The sequence below is a fragment of the Bombina bombina genome, chromosome 2 (genome assembly GCF_027579735.1).
Source record: "Bombina bombina isolate aBomBom1 chromosome 2, aBomBom1.pri, whole genome shotgun sequence".
Taxonomy (NCBI): Eukaryota; Metazoa; Chordata; class Amphibia; order Anura; family Bombinatoridae; genus Bombina; species Bombina bombina.
This window is the reverse complement of record NC_069500.1, coordinates 19695654-19713995: the sequence shown is the minus strand read 5'-3', so window position 1 is coordinate 19713995 and position 18342 is coordinate 19695654. Positions and strand designations below refer to the sequence as shown.

The 18342-nt window shown below is 41.1% G+C and overlaps 1 protein-coding gene across 1 annotated transcript in view; it reads right to left on the bottom strand.

The window, feature by feature from the left end:
* Positions 1-18342, bottom strand: part of DNAI1 (dynein axonemal intermediate chain 1) — an 803770-nt gene that overhangs the window by 677466 nt on the left and 107962 nt on the right. The gene's annotated exons all lie outside the window — the stretch shown is intronic.

Below are 18342 nucleotides of genomic sequence, written 5' to 3'. Positions count from 1 at the left end.
ATTGTGAACAGAATTGATCCAAATTTCCTTGAAAAAACGTAACCTGCCCCCTACCAGCTGAGCTGGAATGAGGGCCGCACCTTCATGTGGACTTAGAAGCAGGCTTTGCCTTTCTAGCTGGCTTGGATTTATTCCAGACTGGAGATGGTTTCCAAACTGAAACTGCTCCTGAGGATGAAGGATCAGGCTTTTGTTCTTTGTTGAAACGATTTTTTATCCTGTGGTAAAAAAGTTCCTTTCCCACCAGTAACAGTTGAAATAATAGAATCCAACTGAGAACCAAATAATTTGTTACCCTGGAAAGAAATAGAAAGTAGAGTTGATTTAGAAGCCATATCAGCATTCCAAGTTTTAAGCCATAAAGCTCTTCTAGCTAAAATAGCTAGAGACATAAACCTGACATCAACTCTGATAATATCAAAAATGGCATCACAGATAAAATTATTAGCATGCTGAAGAAGAATAATAATATCATGAGAATCATGATGTGTTACTTGTTGCGCTAAAGTTTCCAACCAAAAAGTTGAAGCTGCAGCAACATCAGCCAAAGATATAGCAGGTCTAAGAAGATTACCTGAACACAGATAAGCTTTTCTTAGAAAGGATTCAATTTTCCTATCTAAAGGATCCTTAAACGAAGTACCATCTGACGTAGGAATAGTAGTACGTTTAGCAAGGGTAGAAATAGCCCCATCAACTTTAGGGATTTTGTCCCAAAATTCTAATCTGTCAGACGGCACAGGATATAATTGCTTAAAACGTTTAGAAGGAGTAAATGAATTACCCAATTTATCCCATTCTTTGGAAATTACTGCAGAAATAGCATTAGGAACAGGAAAAACTTCTGGAATAACCACAGGAGCTTTAAATACCTTATCCAAACGTTTAGAATTAGTATCAAGAGGACCAGAATCCTCTATTTCTAAAGCAATTAGTACTTCTTTAAGTAAAGAACGAATAAATTCCATTTTAAATAAATATGAAGATTTATCAGCATCAACCTCTGAGACAGAATCCTCTGAACCAGAAGAGTCATCAGAATCAGAATAATGATGTTCATTTAAAAATTCATCTGTAGGGAGAGAAGTTTTAAAAGATTTTTTACGTTTACTAGAAGGAGAAATAACAGACATAGCCTTCTTTATGGATTCAGAAACAAAATCTCTTATGTTATCAGGAACATTCTGCACCTTAGATGTTGAAGGAACTGCAACAGGCAATGGTACTTTACTAAAGGAAATATTATCTGCTTTAACAAGTTTGTCATGACAATCAATACAAACAACAGCCGGAGGAATAGCTACCAAAAATTTACAGCAGATACACTTAGCTTTGGTAGATCCAGCACTAGACAGCGATTTTCCTGTAGTATCTTCTGACTCAGATGCAACGTGAGACATCTTGCAATACGTAAGAGAAAAAACAACATATAAAGCAAAATTGAACAAATTCCTTAAATGACAGTTTCAGGAATGGGAAAGAATGCCAAGAACAAGCTTCTAGCAACCAGAAGCAATAAAAAATGAGACTTAAATAATGTGGAGATAAAAGCGACGCCCATATTTTTTAGCGCCAAATCAGACGCCCACATTATTTGGCGCCTAAATGCTTTTGGCACCAAAATGACGCCACATCCGGAACGCCGACATCTTTGGCGCAAAATAACGTCAAAAAAATGACGCAACTTCCGGCGACACGTATGACGCCGGAAACGGAAAAGAATTTTTGCGCCAAAAAGTCAGCGCCAAGAATGACGCAATAAAATGAAGCATTTTCAGCCCCCGCGAGCCTAACAGCCCACAGGGAAAAAAGTGTCAAATTTTTGAAGGTAAGAAAAAAATGATTAATTCAAATGCATTATCCCAAATATGAAACTGACTGTCTGAAAAATAAGGAAAGTTGAACATTCTGAGTCAAGGCAAATAAATGTTTGAATACATATATTTAGAACTTTATAAACAAAGTGCCCAACCATAGCTTAGAGTGTCACAGAAAATAAGATTTACTTACCCCAGGACACTCATCTACATGTTTGTAGAAAGCCAAACCAGTACTGAAACGAGAATCAGCAGAGGTAATGGTATATATAAGAGTATATCGTCGATCTGAAAAGGGAGGTAAGAGATGAATCTCTACGACCGATAACAGAGAACCTATGAAATAGACCCCGTAGAAGGAGATCACTGCATTCAAATAGGCAATACTCTCTTCACATCCCTCTGACATTCACTGCACGCTGAGAGGAAAACCGGGCTCCAACTTGCTGCGGAGTGCATATCAACGTAGAATCTAGCACAAACTTACTTCACCACCTCCATCGGAGGCAAAGTTTGTAAAACTGAATTGTGGGTGTGGTGAGGGGTGTATTTATAGGCATTTTGAGGTTTGGGAAACTTTGCCCCTCCCAGTAGGAATGTATATCCCATACGTCACTAGCTCATGGACTCTTGCTAATTACATGAAAGAAAAACCTCTTTACAGCCCTCAAATACAGCAGAAATCTCTGGAGAAGTAGCTGGATGCTTCTGAGGTAAATAAACTGTAAATAGGCCCCTCCCACCTCACTCGATGTTATGGGGCCTAAGAGAAAAACCACAGAGTGTTTCTTAAACTAGCCATGTGGGTTAATATCTCTTAAACAAGCCACGAAGACCCCTTAAAGTTCCTCAAAAAACGTTTTATTTGTAATTAAACCAAAACGTTTTTTCCTATTAGTGTCATTGGTGTCACTATGAGCCCTTTATGCAAGCTTGGATTCCTCTTTTACTGAATACAGCTTACCTTTCCCTCATGGGGATATTGCCAGCCTTTTCTAGAAATAACACAGTCTGTCTAGAAAAAAATAGACTGAACATACCTTAATGCAGTTTAGTCTGCAAACTGTTTCCCCAACTGAAGTTTTCCTGTACTCTTCAGCCCTTATGAGAACAGCAGTGGATCTTAGTTACAAAATGCTAAGATCATCATCCTCCCTGCAGAAATCTTCATCCCTTTTCTGCCAGAGAGTAAATAGTACACACCGGTACCATTTAAAATAACAAACATTTGCTTGAGAAAATAAAAACTAACATTTTTGTCACCACACTCCCTTTGCCCTTCCTAGCAGTTAAGCAGGCAGAGAGAATGACTAAGGGGTGGAGCTAAGGGAGGAGCTATATGGACAGCTCTGCTGTGGGTGCTCTCTCTGCCACTTCCTGTAGGGAAGGAGAATATCCCATAAGTATGGATGAATCCGTGGACTCGATACATCTTACAAGAGAAATATACATTTTTCTGCATAGTTCTACTAAAATAACCTTTTATCCAATAGCTGTGCTAGCCATACAGTACTCAACCACTGATTCCCACTTACATATCATACACTCTTCATGATCCTCTCATACTGCCACTGATTACCCCTTACATATCATACACTCTTCATGATCCTCTCATACTGCCACTGATTACTGCTTACAGATCATACACTCTTCATGATCATCTCATACTGCCACTGATTATCGCTTACAGATCATACACTCTTCATGATCCTCTTATACTGCCACTGATTACTGCTTACAGATCATACACTCTTCATGATCCTCTCATACTGCCACTGATTACCGCTTACATATCATACACTCTCTTCATGATCATCTCATACTGCCACTGATTACCCCTTACATATCATACACTCTCTTCATGATCATCTCATACTGCCACTGATTGCTGCTTACAGATCATACACTCTTCATGATCCTCTCATACTGCCACTGATTACCCCTTATATATCATACACTCTGTACATGATCATCTCATACTGCCACTGATTACCACTTACATATCATACACTCTTCATGATCATCTCATACTGCCACTGATTACCACTTACATATCATACACTCTTCATGATCATCTCATACTGCCACTGATTACTGCTTACATATCATACACTCTTTACTTGATCATCTCAAACTGCCACTGATTACTGCTTACATATCATACACTCTTCATGATCATCTCATACTGCCACTGATTACTGCTTATATATCATACACTCTCTACATGATCATCTCATACTGCCACTGATTACTGCTTACATATCATACACTCTTCATGATCATCCCATACTGCCACTGATTACCGCTTACATATCATACACTCTCTTCATGATCATCCCATACTGACACTGATTACCGCTTACATATCATATACTCTCTTCATGATCATCCCATACTGCCACTGATTATCCCTTACATATCATACACTCTCCCCATGATCATCCCATACTGCCACTGATTACTGCTTACATATCATACACTCTTCATGATCATCTTATACTGCCACTGATTACTGCTTACAGATCATACACTCTTCATGATCCTCTCATACTGCCACTGATTACCACTTACATATCATACACTCTTCATGATCATCTCATACTGCCACTGATTACTGCTTACATATCATACACTCTTCATGTTCCTCTCATACTGCCACTGATTACTGCTTACATATCATACACTCTTCATGATCCTCTCATACTGCCACTGATTACCCCTTACATATCATACACTCTTCATGATCCTCTCATACTGCCATTGATTACTGCTTACATATCATACACTCTTCATGATCCTCTCATACTGCCACTGATTACCCCTTACATATCCTACACTCTTCATGATCATCTCATACTGCCACTGATTACCACTTACATATCATAGACTCTCTTCATGATCATCCCATACTGCCACTGATTATCCTTTATATATCATACACTTTCTTCATGATCATCTCATACTGCCACTGATTACCCCTTACATATCATACACTCTCTTCATGATCATCTCATACTGCCACTGATTACTGCTTACAGATCATACACTCTTCATGATCCTCTCATATTGCCACTGATTTCCCATTATATATCATACACTCTGTACATGATCATCTCATACTGCCACTGATTACCCCTTATATATCATACACTCTCTTCATGATCATCCCATACTGACACTGATTACCGCTTACATATCATACACTCTCTTCATGATCATCCCATACTGACACTGATTACCGCTTACATATCATACACTCTCTCCATGATCATCCCATACTGCCACTGATTACTGCTTACATATCATACACTCTTCATGATCATCTCATACTGCCACTGATTACTGCTTACAGATCATACACTCTTCATGATCCTCTCATACTGCCACTGATTACCCCTTACATATCATACACTCTCTACTTGATCATCTCATACTGCCACTGATTACCACTTACATATCATACACTCTTCATGATCCTCTCATACTGCCACTGATTACTGCTTACAGATCATACACTCTTCATGATCATCACATACTGCCACTGATTACAACTTACATATTATGCACTCCTCATGATCATCTCATACTGCCACTGATTACAACTTGCATATCATACACTCTTCATGATCATCTCATACTGCCACTGATTACCACTTGCATATCATACACTCTTCATGATCATCTCATACTGTCACCAATGCATATAATGTTATACTCTCAGACTAAGATTGCACAGTGTTTGAAATGAGACAGGTTAACTTAACACTGTTCAGTTAAATCCTGCATTTAACCAAATCTAATGGTATGAGACTGAGTACGACAGCTCATGGTTCCACCAAGACCATATAGAGTACAGCATTTTCAAAATCCATAAGTACAGCTGACAGATGGGAACATTTGTACACCATATTTGAAGTGGTGCTTTTGGTTGGGGAAAATGGGGAAAAAAACAAACATATGTCAATCTTTCAAAAGTACTTTTCTTCATCTAGCCATCTACCCAGATCATTAATGAACAATTTTGAATTCACAGAATTATTTTTGTTTGCACATTTACAAATATGATTTTTTTTAAGTGATCTCTTTATTTTTTGCAATTTTGTTATCATGCATGTCACACACTGTTGATTTAGGGGGTGCAATGTGCAGACATTTTACTTCCTGTGAGTGTTTCTGTGGGTGTCTGTGTTTATGTCTTTGAGCTTTTGTTTGTGTCTCTATGAGTGTGTATGTATTTTTTTCTGTGGGTCTCTCTGCGAGAGTGGGTGTGTATGTCTGTACATTTTCTGTGGCTGTCTGTGAGGGTGTACATATTTCTTTGTACTTTTTCTATGGGTGTCTCTGTGAGGGTGTGTGTATGTATGTCTTTGTGGATTTTCTCTGGATGCCTCTGTGAGGGTGGGTGTGTATGTCTCTGTGTGTTTTCTATGGATGTATATGTGAGGGTGGGTGCATGTATGTATGTATGCATGTCTGTGTTTTCTGTGGATGTCTCTGTGAGGGTGTGTGTATGTCTGTGCATTTTCTGTGGGTGTCTCTGTGAGAGTGTGTGTATGTCTTTGTGTGTTTTCTGTGGATGTCTCATTGAGGGTGTGTGTGTACATATGTCTTTGCTTGTTTTATGTGGATGTCTCTCTGTGTGTGTATGTCTATCTGTGTTTTCTGTGGGTGTGTGTGTGTGTATGCCTTTGTGTATTTTCGGAGGCTGTCTCTGTCGGTGTTTCCTTTGGTGTATGTGCAAGTTTGCATTTGTGTGTGTGTGTCCATTGACTGTTCCTTTTTAGCACATTTTGACCTTACTACTGATTATTCACATCTGTCTACAGACTTTGAGACTAATGAGACCTTTCCAGAAGTCACCAATCCACCATTTAACCTTTAAATTATTGTTTAGGCAGTTCAGGGCCCTTCCTTTCAGCCACTGCATGCTGTTGTCATCATTTAGTTGGCATCTTCCTTTACAAAAAGATAATCAGAACTCCATATTTTGTTTTCTAAATCTCCTTTTTTTTACAAAACTGTAGTTTACCTCATTACTTGTCAGGTCAATGTAAACAAGTGCTGAGTGTCTGTTTGGGTGTCTGTGTTTGAGTGTGTTTGTGTGTTTCTTTGCGTGTCTACTTCAGTGTCTATATGTTAATCCTTATGTGTGAGTGTGTGTTTCAGTGTCTGTGTGTTTCTACCTTTACAAGATTTCCAAGTTTGACTACACTTAAGAATAAAGTGCATATACCTTTTAGTCACTAGGTGGCGGCCATGCCACTGATTACCACTTACAGATCATACACTCTCTCCATGATCATCATATACTGCCACTGATTACCACTTACAGATCATACACTCTCTCCATGATCATCACATACTGCCACTGATTACCACTTACAGATCATACACTCTCTCCATGATCATCACATACTGCCACTGATTACCACTTACAGATCATACACTCTATCCATGATCATCCCATACTGCCACTGATTACCACTTACAGATCATACACTCTCTCCATGATCATCACATACTGCCACTGATTACCACTTACAGATCATACACTCTCTTCTTGATCATCACATACTGCCACTGATTACCGCTTACATATCATACACTCTCTACATTATTATAATTATCAGTTATTTGTAAAGCGCCAACAGATTCCGCAGCGCTACAACAGATTCTGCAGCTCTCCATGATCATCTCATACAGCCACTGATTACCGGTTACAGATCATACATTCTATCCATGATCATCTCATACTGCCACTGATTACAGGTTACAGATCATACATTCTATCCATGATCATCTCATACCGCCACTGATTAACCCCTTAATGACCACAGCACTTTTCCATTTTCTGTCCGTTTGGGACCAAGGCTATTTTTACATTTTTGTGGTGTTTGTGTTTAGCTGTAATTTCCCTCTTACTCATTTACTGTACCCACACATATTATATACCATTTTTCTCGCCATTAAATGGACTTTCTAAAGATACCATTATTTTCATTATATCTTATAATTTACTATAAAAATTTTTATAAAATATGAGGAAAATGGAAAAAAACACACTTTTTCTAACTTTGACTCCCAAAATCTGCTACAACCACCAAAAAACACCTATGCTAAATAGTTTCTAAATTTTGTCCTGGGTTTAGAAATACCAAATGTTTACATGTTATTTGCTTTTTTTGCAAGTTATAGGGCTATAAATACAAGTAGCACTTTGCTATTTCCAAACCATTTTTTTTTCAAAATTAGCGCTAATTACATTAGAACACTAATATCTTTCAGGAATCCCTGAATATCCATTGACATGTATATATATTTTTTTTAGTAGACATCCCAAAGTATTGCTCTAGGCCAATTTTGGTATATTTCATGCCACCATTTCACCGCCAAATGCGATAAAATACAAAAAATCGTTCACTTTTTCACAAATTTTTTCACAAACTTTCGGTTTCTCACTGAAATTATTTACAAACAGCTTTTGCAATTATGGCATAAATGGTTGTAAATTTTTCTTTGGGATCCCCTTTGTTCAGAAATAGCAGACATATATGGCTTTGGCGTTGCTTTTTGGTAATTAGAAGGCCGCTAAATGCCACTGTGTACCATACGTGTATTATGCCCAGCAGTGAAGGGGTTAATTAGGGAGCATGTAGGGAGCTTTTTGGGGTAATTTTAGCTTTAGTGTAGTGTAGTAGACAACCCCAAGTATTGATCTAGGCCCATTTTGGTATATTTCATGCCACCATTTCACCGCCAAATGCGATCAAATTAAAAAAAACGTTACATTTTTCACAATTTTAGGTTTCTCACTGAAATCATTTACAAACAGCTTGTGCAATTATGGCACAAATGGTTGTAAATGCTTCTCTGGGATCCCCTTTTTTCAGAAATAGCAGACATATATGGCTTTGGCATTACTTTTTGGTAATTAGAAGGCCGCTAAATGCTGCGCACCACACGTGTATTATGCCCAGCAGTGCAGGGGTTAATTAGGGAGCTTGTAGGGTTAATTTTAGCTTTAGTGTAGTAGACAACCCAAAGTATTGATCTAGGCACATTTTGGTATATTTCATGCCACCATTTTACCGCCAAATGCGATCAAATAAAAAAAAAAAGTTAAATTTTTCACAATTTTAGGTTTCTCACTGAAATTATTTACAAACAGCTTGTGCAATTATGGCACAAATGGTTGTAAATGCTTCTCTGGGATCCCCTTTTTTCAGAAATAGCAGACATATATGACTTTGGCGTTGCTTTCTGGTAATTAGAAGGCCACTAAATGCTGCTGCGCATCACACGTGTATTATGGCTAGCAGTGAAGGGGTTAATTAGGTAGTTTGTAGGGAGCTTGCAGGGTTAATTTTAGCTTTAGTGTAGAGATCAGCCTCCCACCTGACACATCAGACCCCCTGATCCCTCCCAAACAGCTCCCTTCCATCCCCCACCCCACAATTATCCCTGCCATCTTAAGTACTGGCAGAAAGTCTGATCCCCCCCAAAAACAGCTCTATAATCCTCCCCATCTGCCTTATTGGGGGCCATCTTGGGTACTGGCAGCTGTCTGCCAGTAACCATTTTGCAAAATAAAAAGTTTTTTTTGTTTGTTTTTAATTTGTTTTCTGTAGTGTAGCTTCCCCCCCCCCACAGACCAACCCCCACCACCTGCCTGATCTTTTTATTTTTCAACTTTTTTTCCCCTTTTCTGTCAATTTTACTGCAACTTTTTCTGTAGTGCAGCGGTTCCCACCCGTTCCCTCCCCATGCACGCGCCCGCCCCCACCCTCCCGTGCACCCTCCCGTGCACCTGCGCGCCCCCGGAAATCCCCGCCCCCGATCCCGCCCCCCTCAGCATCATCCAGGGCCATCGATGGCCGCCACCCGCCTTCCACACCGGCTCCCACCCGCCAACGAACCTAGCCGTTAATGTCCGGTGCAGAGAGGGCCACAGAGTGGCTCTCTCTGCATCGGATGGCTAAAAATGGTTATTGCAGGATGCCTCGATATCGAAGCATCACTGCAATAACCGGAAAGCAGCTGGAAGCGAGCAGGATCGCATCCAGATGCTTTCCACACCAAGGACGTGCAGGGTACATCCTCAGGCGTTAACTGCCTTTTTTTTTTTTTGAGGACGTACGCTGCACGTCCTTGGTCGTTAAGGGGTTAAAGGGACACTGAACCCAATTTTTTTCTTTCATGATTCAGATAGAGCATGCAATTTTAAGCAACTTTCTAATTGACTCCTATTATCAATTTTTCTTCGTTCTCTTGCTATCTTTATTTGAAAAAGAAGGCATCTAAGCTAAGGAGCCAGCAATTTTTTGGTTGAGGACACTGGACAGCACTTGTTTATTGGGGGGTGAATTTATCCACCAATCAGCAAGAACAACCCAGGTTGTTCACCAAAAATAGGCCGTCATCTAAACTTAAATTATTGATTTTCAAATAAAGATACCAAGAGAATGAAGAAAATATGATAATAACACATTATGCTTACCTGATAATTTCATTTCTATTGAGGGGAGGAGAGTCCACGTCTTCATTCATTACTATTGGGAATTAAGAACCTGGCCACCAGGAGGAGGAAAAGACACCCCAGCCTAAGGCTTAAATACCTCCCCCACTTCCCTCATCCCCCAGTCATTCTGCCGAGGGAACCAGGAACAGTAGCAGAAATATCAGGGTAAAAAAGGTGCCAGAAGATGAATACATTTAGGGCCGCCCAACGAAGATACGGGCGGAAGCCATGGACTCTCCTCCCCTCGATGGAAATTAAATTATCAGGTAAGCATAATTTATGTTTTCCATCTAAAGGGGAGGAGAGTCCACAGCTTCATTCATTACTATTAAGAACAAAAACCCAAGCTCTAGAGGACAAACAGGGAGGGGAAAAGGCGGAACCTAATCTGAGGGCACCACAGCCTGCAAAACCTTTCTCCCAAAAACAGCTTCCACAGAAGCAAAAATGACAAATTTGTAAAAGTGCATAAGAAGGACCAGGTAGCCGCCTTACAAATTTGCTCCATAGAGGCCTCATTCTTGAAGGCCCAAGACAAAGCCACAGCTCTAGTTGAATGAGCCGTGATCCTCTGAGGAGGTTTATGTCCCGCTGTCTCATAAGCCAAGCGAATCAAGCTCCTCAACCAAAAAGATGTAGCAGAGGCCCTTTGCCCCTTGCGCTTCCCAGAATACACCACAAAAAGAGATGTAGACAGTCTGAAATCCTTTGTAGCCTGAAGATAGAACTTCAAGGCACGAACCACATCCAGATTATGAAGTAACCAGGGAACTCTTTCCTGAATTTATCTTCCAACTGTGAGATTGGAGCAGAAGAAGAAGAGCCCTCGAATGATCCTCTGCGAGGCTGAGTGACCGCGCCTGAATCACAGGATGTCGTCCACGTAAGGCACCACCGCAATGCCCCTGGATCTGGCCACTGCAAGCAGCGCCTCCAGAACCTTTGTGAAGACTCTCGGGGCCATCGCCAGTCCAAAAGGAAGGGCCACAAACTGGAAGTGTTGGTCCAGAAACGCAAACCTGAAGTGGTCCCTGTGGATTGGCACATGAAGGTAAGCGTCCTTCAAGTCTATAGACGTCATGAACTGTCCCCTTTGAACTAGGGGCAGAATAGATTTGATCGTTTCCATTTTGAAAGATGGAACACTCAATCTTGTTTAAACACTTTAGACTCAGAATCGGGCGGAACGTGCCCTCGTTCTTTGGAACCACAAAAAGGTTCCAAAGTACTAGACATCCGTTTACCTTTAGATGTTGTAACTTTATCAAGGCTGATCTACCAGAACCTCCTCACAATACACAGAGGAATGAGACTTTATTAAGGAAGGAGAGCCTTCCAACGCGTCAGTGTCCTCCATCGCTTGTGCGCTTGGCAGACTAACTTTATTTATTAAAAAGGCACCTTTATACCACCAATGGCCGGGGCACTCACCACCTAGGACCCGGACTACAGAAACCGCTATGTCTCCTGCGCCACAGATTAACAGGAAGGATAGATAGCCACATCCAGTCGCATGGAATGCCTAGCAGGACCGCCCCTGCACTAGGGAAAAACACGCCAAGAAATGTCCGCGCAAGTTTCCGCAAGTAACCTGAAAGTTCCACACATTGCAAAGTCTCATCCCGCACATAGCGCAGCAATGACACAATAAACAATATCATGTATAAACCCCCCCTGTTCAATAATCCCCCTTCCAGGAATATTAACCCTTGATTCTGTAAAGATAAAAAGGCACCACACTGTGACCCTGTCTTCTATGTTATCATTATGAATAAAAAACATAATTTATGTAAGAATTTACCTGATAAATTCATTTCTTTCATATTGGCAAGAGTCCATGAGCTAGTGACGTATGGGATATACAATCCTACCAGGAGGGGCAAAGTTTCCCAAACCTCAAAATGCCTATAAATACACCCCTCACCACACCCACAATTCAGTTTAACGAATAGCCAAGTAGTGGGTGATAAAGAAATGAGTAAAAAGCATCAACAAAGGAATTTGGAAATAATTGTGCTTTATACCAAAAAATCATAACCACCATAAAAAGGGTGGGCCTCATGGACTCTTGCCAATATGAAAGAAATTAATTTATCAGGTAAATTCTTACATAAATTATGTTTTCTTTCATATAATTGGCAAGAGTCCATGAGCTAGTGACGTATGGGATATCAATACCGAAGATGTGGAACTCCACTCAAGAGTCACTAGAGAGGGAGGGATAAAAAAAAAAAACAGCCATTTTCCGCTGAAAAAATAATCCACAACCCAAATGATAAGTTTATTCTTTAATGACAAGAAAAACTTAAAACATCAGCAGAAGAATCAAACTGAAACAGCTGCCTGAAGAAGCCATTTTCCGCTGAAAAAATAATCCACAACCCAAATGATAAGTTTATTCTTTAATGACAAGAAAAACTTAAAACATCAGCAGAAGAATCAAACTGAAACAGCTGCCTGAAGAACTTTTCTACCAAAAACTGCTTCAAAAGAAGCAAATACATCAAAATGGTAGAATTTAGTAAATGTATGCAAATAGGACCAAGTTGCCGCTTTGCAAATCTGATCAACTGAAGCTTCATTCTTAAAAGCCCACGAAGTGGAGACTGATCTAGTAGAATGAGCTGTAATTCTCTGAGGCGGGGTCTGACCCGACTCCAAATAAGCTTGATGAATCAAAAGCTTTAACCAAGAAGTCAAGGATATAGCAGAAGCCTTCTGACCTTTCCTAGAACCAGAAAATATAACAAATAGACTAGAAGTCTTCCTGAAATCTTTAGTAGTTTCAACATAATATTTCAAAGCTCTCACAACATCCCAAGAATGTAAGGATTCTTCTAAAGAATTCTTAGGATTAGGACACAAGGAAGGGACAACAATTTCTCTACTAATGTTGTTAGAATTCACAACCTTAGGTAAAAATTTAAATGAAGTCCGCAAAACCGCCTTATCCTGATGAAAAATCAGACAGGAGATTCACATGAAAGAGCAGATAGCTCAGAAACTCTTCTAGCAGAAGAGATGGCCAAAAGGTTCCAAGAAAGTAGTTTAATGTCCAAAGAATGCATAGGCTCAAATGGAGGAGCCTGTAAAGCCCTCAAAACCAAATTAAGACTCCAAGGAGAAGAGATTAATTTAATTACAGGCTTGATACGAACCAAAGCCTGTACAAAACAGTGAATATCAGGAAGTTTAGCAATCTTTCTGTGAAATAAAAACAGAATTTATGCTTACCTGATAAATTACTTTCTCCAACGGTGTGTCCATTTTTCAAACCTGATTAAAAAACCAGGGCGGGCCGTGGACCGGACACACCGTTGGAGAAAGTAATTTATCAGGTAAGCATAAATTCTGTTTTCTCCAACATTGGTGTGTCCGGTCCACAGCGTCATCCATTACTTGTGGGAATCAATACCAAAGCTTTAGGACACGGATGAAGGGAGGGCGCAAATCAGGTTACCTAAACGGAAGGCACCACGGCTTGCAAAACCTTTCTCCCAAAAATAGCCTCCGAAGAAGCATAAGTATCAAATTTGTAGAATTTGGTAAAAGTGTGCAGAGAAGACCAAGTCGCTGCCTTACATATCTGATCAACAGAAGCCTCGTTCTTGAAGGCCCATGTGGAAGCCACAGCCCTAGTAGAGTGAGCTGTGATTCGTTCAGGAGGCTGCCGTCCGGCAGTCTCATAAGCCAATCGGATAATGCTTTTCAGCCAGAAAGAAAGAGAGGTAGCAGTAGCTTTTTGTCCTCTCCTCTTACCAGAGTAAACAACAAACAAAGATGAGGTTTGTCTAAAATCCTTTGTTGCTTCTAAATAGAACTTTAAAGCACGAACTACATCTAAATTGTGTAACAAACGTTCCTTCTTTGAAACTGGATTCGGACACAGAGAAGGTACAACTATTTCCTGGTTAATATTCTTGTTGGAAACAACTTTTGGAAGAAAACCAGGCTTAGTACGCAAAACGACCTTATCTGAATGGAACACCAGATAGGGTGGATCACACTGCAAAGCAGATAATTCAGAAACTCTTCTAGCAGAAGAAATAGCAACCAAAAACAGAACTTTCCAAGATAGTAACTTGATATCTATGGAATGTAAAGGTTCAAATGGAACCCCTTGAAGAACTGAAAGAACTAAATTTAGACTCCAAGGAGGAGTCATTGGTCTGTAAACAGGCTTGATTCTGACCAAAGCCTGTACAAAAGCTTGTACATCTGGCACAGCTGCCAGGCGTTTGTGTAACAAAACAGATAAAGCGGAAATCTGTCCTTTTAGAGAACTCGCTGACAACCCTTTATCCAAACCCTCTTGGAGAAAGGAAAGAATCTTAGGAATTTTAATTTTACTCCAGGAGAATCCCTTGGATTCACACCAACAGATATATTTTTTCCATATTTTATGGTAAATCTTTCTAGTCATAGGTTTTCTGGCTTGTACCAGAGTATCTATCACTGAATTTGAAAATCCACGCTTGGATAAAATCAAGCGTTCAATTTCCAAGCAGTCAGCTGCAGAGAAACTAGATTTGGATGTTCGAATGGACCTTGTACTAGAAGATCCTGTCTCAAAGGTAGCTTCCATGGTGGAGCCGATGACATATTCACCAGGTCTGCATACCAAGTCCTGCGTGGCCACGCAGGAGCTATCAGGAATTTGTTTAGAATTTTTAAATCCAGAATTGGTCTGAAAGTTCCCTCTTTTTTGGGGACTACAAACAGGTTTGAGTAAAACCCCTGACCTTGTTCCGCTGTTGGAACTGGGTGTAACAGGTCTCCTACGCAATGTAAGAATGCCTGTCTCTTTATCTGGTCTGAAGATAAGCGAGACATGTGGAACCTTCCCCTTGGAGGAAGTTCCTTGAATTCTAGAAGATAACCCTGAGAGACTATTTCTAGTGCCCAGGGATCCGGAACATCTCTTGCCCAAGCCTGAGCAAAGAGAGAGAGTCTGCCCCCTACTAGATCCGGTCCCAGATCGGGGGCTACCCCTTCATGCTGTCTTGGTAGCAAGCAGCAGGCTTCTTGGCCTGTTTACCCTTGTTCCAGCCTTGCATTGGTTTCCAAGCTGGCTTAGCCTGGGAAAAGTTACCCTCTTGTCTAGAGGCTGCAGAGTTAGGAGACGGTCCGTTCCTGAAGTTACGAAAGGAACGAAAATTGGACTTATTCTTAGCCTTAAAAGGCCTATCCTGTGGGAGGGCATGGCCCTTCCCCCCAGTGATGTCTGAAATAATTTCCTTCAATTCTGGCCCAAAAAGGGTCTTACCTTTGAAAGGAATATTAAGCAATTTTGTCTTGGAAGATACGTCCGCCGACCAAGACTTTAGCCAGAGCGCTCTGCGCGCCACAATTGCAAACCCTGAATTTTTCGCCGCTAATCTCGCTAATTGCAAAGTGGCATCTAAAATAAAGGAATTAGCTAACTTAAGTGCGTGAATTCTGTCCATGACTTCCTCATATGGAGTCTCCTTATTGAGCGACTTTTCTAGTTCATCGAACCAGAAACACGCCGCCGTAGTGACAGGAATAATGCACGAAATTGGTTGGAGGAGGTAACCTTGCTGAACAAAAATCTTTTTAAGCAAACCCTCCAATTTTTTATCCATAGGATCTTTGAAAGCACAATTGTCCTCAATGGGAATAGTCGTGCGTTTGGCTAGCGTAGAAACTGCCCCCTCAACCTTAGGGACTGTTTGCCATGTTTCCTTCCTTGGGTCGACCATGGGGAACAATTTCTTAAATATAGGAGGTGGGACAAAAGGTATGCCTGGTTTCTCCCACTCCTTATTCACTATGTCCGCCACCCTTTTAGGTATCGGAAAGGAATCGGGGTGCACCGGGACCTCTAGGAATTTGTCCATCTTGCACAATTTTTCAGGAATGACCAAAGAGTCACAATCATCCAGTGTAGTTAGCACCTCCATAAGTAATGCGCGGAGATGCTCTAACTTAAATTTAAACGTCACAACATCAGGTTCTGCCTGTTGAGAAATTCTTCCTGAATCAGAAAGTTCTCCCTCCGACAAACCCTCCCTCACTGCCACTTTTGACTGGTGTGAGGGTATGACAGATAAATTATCGTCGGCGCCTTCTTGCTCCACTGTATTTAAAACTGAGCAATCACGCTTTCTTTGAAATGCTGGCATTTTGGATAAAATACATTTGTTCTGTACAATGCGGTATATAAATAAACACAGGTGATCACCTCAGCGCTCATCACTTGTTGTCTGTTTGTTTGTTCTGTACAATACGGTTTATATATAAACACAGGTGACCACCTCAGCGCTCATCACTTGTTGTCTGATGTTTGTTTGTTCTGTACAATACGGTTTATATATAAACACAGGTGATCACCACAGCGCTCATCACTTATTGTCTGATGTTTGTTTGTTCTGTACAATACGGTTTATAAATAAACACAAGTGACCACCTCAGCGCTCATCACTTTTTGTCTGATATTTGTTTTTCTGTACAATACGGTTTATATATAAACACAAGTGACCACCTCAGTGCTCATCACTTATTGTCTGATGTTTGTTTGTTCTGCACAATACGGTTTATAAATAGTGATGTCGCGAATAGTTCGCCGGCGAATAGTTCCCGGTGAACATAGCATGTTCGCGTTCGCCGCGGCGGGCGAACATATGCGATGTTCGATCCTCCCCCTATTCGTCATCATTGAGTAATACTTTGACCCTGTACCTCACAGTCAGCAGGCACATTCCAGCCAATCAGCAGCAGACCCTCCCTCCCAGACCCTCCTACCTCCTGGACAGCATCCATTTTAGATTCATTCGGAAGCTGCATTGTTAGTGAGAGGAGGGACAGTGTAGCTGCTGCTGATTGAATAGGGAAATCGATAGCTAGGCTAGTGTATTCAGTGTCCACTACAGTCCTGAAGGACTCATCTGATCTCTGCTGTAAGGACAGCACCCCAAAAAGCCCTTTTTAGGGCTAGAACATCTGCTTTTTTTTTTTCCTGTGTAATCTAATTGCAGTTGCCTGCCTGCCAGCGTGTGTGTCAGGCTCACAGCGTATACTGTGCCCACTTGCCCAGTGCCACCACTCATATCTGGTGTAACAGTAGTGTAGATTTAAAAAAAAAACACTTTTTTGACTGTGCTAAATAATAGCAGTCAGTTTCCTTCACACGTGTGCGTTTCAGTGCCTGCCAGGGCACAGTGTCACACCAGTGCAACTCATATCTGGTGTAACAGTAGTGTAGATTTAAAAAAAAAACACTTTTTTGACTGTGTTAAATAATAGCAGTCAGTTTCCTTCACACGTGTGCGTTTCAGTGCCTGCCAGGGCACAGTGTCACCCCAGTGCAACTCATATCTGGTGTAACAGTAGTGTAGATTTAAAAAAAATAAAAAATTTTTGACTGTAATAGATTGAATAGCAGTTAGTTGTCTGCAAGCGTGTGTGTCAGGCCTACAGCGTCTACTCTGCAACTTCTGCCAGTGCACAGTGCCACTCATATCTGTTGTCACAGTAGCTTGCACGCATAGTACCACTAATCGGGAAAAAAATGACAGGCAGAGGCAGGCCACCCCGCAGGGGCCGTCGTGTTCGTGGTGCTGTGATTCCCTTTGGCCCTAGAATAATGCCCAGTGTTCAGAGGCCACGTACCCCGAACTCGAACATTTCTGAGGACATAGTTGACTGGCTAACACAGGACACCCAATCTTCTACAGCTTCCGCTCGGAACCTTGACGCACCATCCTCCTCCAGCTTAGCTTCGGGCACCACTCAAGTTACCACTTGCCCGCCTGCCGCCACCACCAACACTAGCACCACAGCCGCATCACTTGATCTGTCAGAGTGATAGTGATGCGCAACCATTATTGCCAGAGGATGTAGATAACAGGGATATGTCTCAGTCAGGCAGCATTACACACATGGACGTACGGTGTGATGATGATGATGTTGTACCCACTGCTGCTTCCTTTGTTGACTTGTCAGATACAAGTGAAGCGTTTGATGATGACGATGCGTCCGTGGGTG